The sequence below is a fragment of the Belonocnema kinseyi genome, chromosome 5 (assembly GCF_010883055.1).
Source record: "Belonocnema kinseyi isolate 2016_QV_RU_SX_M_011 chromosome 5, B_treatae_v1, whole genome shotgun sequence".
Classification (NCBI taxonomy): Eukaryota; Metazoa; Arthropoda; class Insecta; order Hymenoptera; family Cynipidae; genus Belonocnema; species Belonocnema kinseyi.
In genome coordinates this window covers 29,879,982-29,888,197 of record NC_046661.1, presented here as the reverse complement: position 1 = coordinate 29,888,197, position 8,216 = coordinate 29,879,982, and positions in this window count along the sequence as shown.

Genomic DNA, 8,216 nt, shown 5'->3' with positions numbered 1-8,216 from the left:
AGTGAATTTTTTCTTTTCCCAAAACTGAAGAGACCCATGAAAGGACATCGATTTTCAACGATTGAGGAGATAAAAACTGCATCGCTGAAAGAACTCAAGGATAAACCACAAAATGATTATCAGAAGTGCTTCGATGATTGGAAAAAGCGTTGTCACAAGTGTATTATACCTGAGGGGGATTACTTTGAAGGGGACAACATAAATATTGAGGAATAAATGAATATTTTTTGAGAAAACTATAAAGTCACATTATCTTTTGAGCACACCTCGTATATATCGCAGAGCGTGAGACCCGTTAGGTCAGTTCGCTTGATAACTTAGCACGTCATTGTATTCTAATCCTGTAATAAAGAATCGTGATATCTTATAAAAGATATCACATGTTTTTAGAAACATAATCTTGGCTTTTAAATCATTACAGTTGGCGATGCTGCCAGGATTGACTTTTTGATCTTCAAATATCTGCGGATAAAATCAAGAAGAATCCAATAGAAGCCAATACCAGTGTAAGGCCTGGAATCTACGGACCCAGGAAAAAAAAATTCTACAGAGTTCAACGCAAAGGAACTCCGGGATATTACCACGGTAAAATCTCATTAACAAAATTTAAAGCGTACGAGATATACTTCGGTAAAACCCTACGAGGCCCGCAATCAGGCGGAAGACGCACATGTGTGAAGCCGCAGCCAAGCAGCCCACTCAGCAACAGAGATAGCAGAGCGACGCAGCACTCATCCAGCAGCATCCTACTAACGGCGTCTAATATCCACAATCTACAGACGGTACCACCGAAGCGATAAACTGCCACCGTAAGCATTCAAGCAATGATAAAAATTATCTGAAACTCCAAAGAGTATAACTCTCCTTTATGGTCTGAGGAAGGTAACGAATAGAAAATCATAGTTAATTTTCTGTTCGTCGGAGCAAAGTTTTGGTGGGTTCACGTTTACTATACTTCGTGTGCTCACAAGCCCTGGTAATCGTCAATAAAAATAAAATAATCTTACTTTGGAATAGATACAAGTTTGTAGCAACTTCTGTCTCCATTCCACTGTATTAAAATACTTAAAAGTACACACATCTTTGTACGCGTAAGGAAAACACCCGATAAAATAAGATAAGCCCATAGACACTATATTGGCGTTTGATAACAATAGGACGGCCACAGAGTACAGATCTGACGCAACGAACAGCGACTCTTCCTTTCCCCCAGACGATATCCTATTCCACAACGCGGTAATGACTTTACGCTCGTAATCAACAAGTCGAGAACAGCCCTCTACTCAGTCTACTCATGAGTTATTACTACAAATCATGCAGAAAGTCGTCGATCTGGCTCTTGAATATCAAGTATTAAAACAAGCAGAAAAAATCAGAACTGAGGAAATTTCAAAGCTAGCAGTCAAAGTAGAACTGCCCCGAGAAATTGAAACTGACTATGCCATTCCCGGCCAATCAAAAAAGCTCAGCGAAGAACTATTAATAACCGATGATAGAGACTCAGAAAAAGAGAGGATAGGCAACAGCGACTCAGAAATGAAGAAATCCTAAGGAATCGACAAGAAGAAAGAATGAACCTAACGGGAACTAGGAATCCCACAACCATACCAATGAGACGCAATGAAGGAATCCCAGCCAAAGATCTTATCAGAGCCATTCGTCCTTTAAATGGACAAGACGATATGGGTATCGAGAACTTTATTAAAATCGTCACAAGAATAAAATCACAGTGTTCTCAACCTCAATTGCTGCTTGATTTTATATTAGCCAAAAAAATACTAGGTCAAGCTGAAAGAGCTATAAAATTTTCCCCTATCAATATTTTTTCTGAATTATACGAGACATTGAGACAAAACCTCAAACAAACCGGTTCCGTTCTATCAATAAAAAGTAAACTCGACTCATGCAAACAAGGACAATCGGAGACAGTACAAAATTTCTCTTTGCGGTTCAAACAAATCCCTAATGAACTCAAATATACAGTTCAAGCACAATCCCCTAAGGGTGAAGACGAAAAGAGAATTAGATTGAAAATTGAAGAACAAAAAAATCTCAACCGATACATGATAAATCTCAGAAGGGAAATAGGAGTACAAGTTCGGTCTATGAGACCAACCAAAGTCGCAGAAACACAAAAGGAAGCAACCGAATATGAGATGTAGTTAAGAGAGGCCCAACCTTCCAGAAACGCTCCGCCACCAAAACACTCACCCCGCTTCATGCCTCGACCAATACCTCCCGCACGCCAAGGAGCTAATAATTCCGGAAGCACACGCGCTAAAGCACTGCATCAAACTATACCTTTGGCAGAAAGAGCAAAAATGACATGCCATAAGTGCAGAAAAATTGGACACTTTGCAGCCCAGTGTTACTCAAATAAAACGCAAAATTTTCAACCAGGCCAACACCAAAAGAGACCCCCACAAATAGAAATATATTAGATCAGGAATTGGAACCATTTCAGAAAGAAATGTCACAGGAAGAAATGGAGGAACAAATCCAGTACGCGGGCTCAGCAGAATCTCTACTATATGCGGAGAACTTAAATCAATACGAGGAAGAAGAAGTGATGGACAGGAATACAAATTACTATTAGAGACAGGAGCCGCAATAAATCTAATTAAAAAAGGAACCATCCCCAACCTACCATCCTTTAAATATAAAAAGAAATTTGCTATGGGCGACGATCTGCAAAACACAAATAAAGCAAGCCATTTAAATTATTTTGGCAAAATTCACCTATTCCATTAAGTCGATCACGATTTCCCATTATTAGAAGATGGAATTATAGGTCAGCCTTTTCTTAATACATTCTCTCGTCACGCAATAACACCAACCCACCTTGTGGAGCACAATATTAAAACACCATTAATTAAAGAGAAAAAATACCTAGCACCCAAGACAATCAAAGTATGTAAAATATCTATCAACGAAGAAACTTAACATATTTAGATTGAAAAGCAGGGAAATATTCCTGATGGCATATACACCATCCATCAATGAACAATCACCGTGCCATACTACAATCACTCGGACAAACTCACTTGAGTAATTGATAAACCACAGTTCAAGAAAATTAAAACTATTAAAACCATCAACACACCAATACTATGCATAAGGAAAAAATCAATTAACCTTGAAGAAGGAACAGACCAATTTTATGAAAAACAGGATAAATTCCAGGAACTGCTTAATAACTCCAAATTAGACCACATAGAAAAGGAACACAGGGACATTACACATAAAATACTAGCCAAATACTACCAAGCATTCCTAGTAAAAATGCCTAATAGGTTATCAATAGAAACTGTTTAAAACCATATAGGATGCAGATAGCTTTCTACGTGGTCTTACGTGGTTCTTAATCCTTTGCTCCATGGTGGGAATACCGTATTCCCACCTTTTTTCATATCAGTTTTTGCGATTTCAGAGTAGTTTTTGTGGGATTTTACACAGATTTTTTTAAAGGAACCGAACTAAATGTATGGGAAAATGACTTTCGGGTGGATTTAGCTGAAACTTTGTAATTTTTAAGGTTATAAGTGCCGGATGAAATATCCGAAAGAAAATCCAAAAAAATATACAGTATTAGCGCTACTAGAACTGGTTCTATTCGCTGATCATGAACGCTTAGCGTTCGGCCCTCTGGCGAAGGGTACACTGTTATTATCGATGTGCGCATTAGTTACTAATGTTAATTTGGATACCATTTCTGTCTTTAAAAAAGTAATTACTTAGTCAAGTTCAAATCTCGGGCGCTTAGCGTTTGATCGTTTCTAGAAGCGCGCAATGTAACTCATTGGTTTGGCTAAACATATTACTGCCTACTTTCTGATGCGTGATTCTTATAGTGACATCGCTTTTTCGTTTTATTCGCTGATCTTGAGCGCTTAGCGTTCAACCCTCTTGCGAAGGGTAGAATGTTATTATCGGTATGTGCACACTAGTTACTAATGTTACTTTGGGTACCATTTCTGCCTTTAAAAAACTGATTAATTAGTAAAGTTAAAATCTTGGGCGCTTAGTGTTTGATCGTTTTGAGAAGCGCGCTATATGAGTCAACGGTGTAGGCGAAAATAAGACAGACCACGATCTGAACCGTTATTTCTATGTTGACATCGCTTTTGTAACAAAATCTGTTGTAATTCGCTTTATTCACTGATTTTGAGCGCTTAGCGCCGCATAGCGCTAAAACTGTCCATTTTTTTTTTTTTTACGGATATTTCATCCGGCACTTATAACCTTAAAAATTTCAAAGTTTCAGCTAAATGTACCGAAAGCCATTTTCCCATATATTTAGTGCGGGGTCCTTTCATGATCGCTGAATACGAATCTGGACTCACATTTTGATAATTCAAAATGGCGGACCCAATATGGCTGCCGAAATAAACTTTTCTGGATTTGTTTTTAAAATTAGTGTACAAGGATTTTTGGAGTCACTGATCACGAATCTGAATTTAGATTTTGATAATCCAGAAAATTGGTACTAATCCATGTTTTAGGTGAGTAGGTGTATGTTTTTTTAAACCTCAATATTCTAAATATTTGTCATTTTGAATACAGATTCAAGATCAGCGACCCCCTGCCTTTGCCAACTTTCAAAAAACAATTTAGAAATATTTTGAATTTTTGCCCGCCATTTTGAATTTTCAAAATCTGAGTTCAGATTCGTAATCAGCGACCCCAAAAACCTCTATGTACCAATTTTCATTAAAACTCGTTTCCCTGAAAAATGTATGCCGGAAAGGGTTACGAGCCTCTTTATTTGAATATGGTTTCTAATGGCTTGTATTCGGCAATTATACGGCTACTGGGACCAAAATGGAATTCTATTTATCAAATTAAAATTCGAAGATCTGCATTGAAAGTGGCCCTAAAAGGAATCTAATAGGTTCTGCTTTCTTACGAATGCCAAAAGTTTAACATTACTGTTTTAAGAGGTTTTATTTGGATTTGTAATGGTAAATCGAGATTAAATAAATCGGACATAAAAACTCAAAATAATGTTTTCAAAGTGGCTCTACGATACACTTATTAGGTAGTGCTTTTTAACGAATAAAACAAGTTTAAAATTGCTGTACTAAGAGGTCATATAAGGATTTCTTATGCCAAATCCTAATCAAAGCCACTTCACAAGTGACTCCGGACCAGATAAATACCAGTCAGAAAACAAGTAGACATCCACTTAGGTGCCACTCAAGACTCAATAGTTAATGCATTACAAATTCCACATAAACACACGTTAGAGCCTAGTCAGATCCACATCATAAGTTCTTACGCTCTAAATAGATGGCGAATAGAAACCGAAAACAAAATCCGTTTAGATGCCATTTAGGACCTGATAAGTAATGCGTTGCGAGTACCGAGTACACAACACATCAGATCCTAATCGAAGCCACTTTACAAGTTACTGCGGACCAGATAAATACCAGTCAGAAACCTAACAGAGATACACTTAGTTGTCACTAAGGACCCAGTAGTTGAGGCATTACGAATCAAAATACAAACACATTAGATCCTAATCAGCTCCACATTAAAAGTTCCTGCACACCAAATAGATGGCAATTATAAACTGAATAGAAAATCCATTTCGATTACACTTAGGAGCAGCTATGTAATGAATTGCGAGTACCGAATAAACAGTACATCCACTGCTAACCGAAACCACTTTGCAAGTCACTACGAACCAGATAAAAACCAGATAGAAACCGAATAGAAAAACCATTTAAGATCCACTTAGGAGCCAATAGTTAATGCACTACAAATACCAAATAAACACATATTAGAGCCTAATGAGATCCACATTGAAAGTTCCTCCGCTCCAAATAGATAGCAATTCGAAACCGAATAGAAATGAGTTTAGATGCCACTTAGGAGCCGATATGTAATGAAATGGGAGTACCGAATAAACAGCACATCCGATGTTAATTGTAGCCGCTTTGCAAGTCAATACAAACCAGATAAAAACCAGTTAGAAACCGAATGGAAAAACCAATTAAGATCTCTTATGCTTAATTATAATTAAATTTAAAAAGAAAAAAATCACAGAGATGTAAACTTTTATTAGTTTCATTTTTTCTGAAAAAAAATAAAACATTTGGTGTTTTAAAAATTTTAAAAGAATTTTTCTTAAATATCGATTTAATTTAAAATCATTTAAGTACGTTTAACAATCATATATAACAAATAGAGCTTCAAAAACCTTTTTTCCTAATTTCTAAAGTATCGGATGAATGCCGTCAAGCATTTATGATATCGCACTCAGCGTGGCATCGTAGCTATGGGGATTAGGCGTTCGACTTATAAGTCTGCGGTGCGTGCGTTCGATTTCCGGCGCTTGCGGATATTTTAATAAACTGCGTTTGTCTTTAATTATTAGTAATAAGCTTCTCTAGGCAAATTTAATAATTACTTTAGTTTTAGAATACGGACCCTTTACCCTGCACCACACTAACGGAGCACGAAATTATCCTTAATTCTGGTAAAGTTACCAATCTAAGATCACACAAACTCCCCGAAAAACATTGAGAGTTTTCCCTGGAAGAAACGCAAGAACTTCTCGATAAGGGTATAATAAGACATTCCCAATCTCCCTTTCACTCACCTTTATGGATAGTCTCCAAAAAGGGAGGCAAACTGAGATTGGTAATCGACTATAATCAGATCAACGAAGATACTGATCAAGACGCCTACCAATTATCAATGATCGACGATATATTAGACCAGCTAGGAAGAGTCAAATTCTTGTCGGCCTTCGATTTAAGCGCAGACTTCCACCAGATCCCAATGAAGGAGAATTGTAAAAGATTCACAGCCTTTCACGACGAGTGAAAAGAACTCACTATTGTTTGGGCAGTCAAACGCTTACGGCAATATCTTTTAGGTAAAGAATTCAAAATCCAAATCGATCACAAAGCCCTTCTTTGGCTCCATAATGTGAAAGACCCAAGTTCTAGGCTTGTACGGTGAAGATTGCGTTTAGAGGAATACAAATATTCAATTGAAAGGAAAACAAGGTAGCCGACTACCTTTCTAGACTTTTTCCGATTTACAACGACGATATAGGAAAAGTATTTGCAATAACAAAAGATACCTTAAGAGAAGCTATGAAATCAACTGGCCTAATGGACGAAGTAGAAGACACGCAAAGCCCAACGCTAGAACAGGCAGAAAATCAATTACCAGACATAGAAATTTTCAATACACCAGTAATAACTGAAGAAAGAATACTAGAGGAAAGAGAAAAAATAAAACTCCCACCAAGAAGAACGAAGAAAACTTCAGAAGAACTCAAACCTTTGGAAACCGAAACACTACATGAAAATAATAATAAACAGGAACAAGCAGTTATCAAAACAGGAAACATCTACGAAGGTTTTATGCAATGGACATTACAACCAATTTCTGGAAGAATTAAAATTAAGCCTAATTCTATAGGAAAACTATGGAAGAATATAACAAAAGAAGACCTACCAGCATACAATGCAGAACAATGGCTAAGAAAACTAGGATTGCTAATAGAAGAAATTCTAGCAAGGAAACTCTTTTTAATTAGATTATTAATCGGAGACCCATTAATAAGTCCCTTAGAAAAAGAATTACTTCAAGAAATGATAAGCGTTTATGTCCACTCTGTACCCCGATCTACGTTTCCTCATATGGGGCATTATTCCTCAACTGCCCAACTCAAAAAGTCTTGTTTTTCGATTGTCTCTAAATTCTGGGAATATGTTCGCCTACCCAACAGTAGTTAATCCACAAACTTATAGACCAGGATTACCAACCCTCCCCAAGTGAGAGGGGGGGGGGGTGAATTTTCAACCCCAATGCCTGCAGGGGTAGTTTCAAACGCCTGTAACTTCCTTTCTAATTACGCGAATTAAAATTTTTATGAGGGTTTTGGAAAGTGCTTTTTACACGCTTTCATCCTATTTTATTATTTATAACAAAAAAATTGCTTAAACAATTTTTTCAATAAATCAATTGTTTATTTTACTTTTTTCGCTATTTAGGCATCTACGATTTTTATTTAAATATCCTCAAAAGAAAGCTTGACTTGTTTACTATGAAAAATGTCTAATAAGAAAATGGACAAATTGAAATTCATTGAGTTTCAGAGCCGGTTGTAGAGGGAGTCCTCGCGCTCGCACTCGGGCGTTATGCGGCAGCATACCGCGGAACAGTTTTCAAGTATGCCATTTTTTTGTATTACTCAC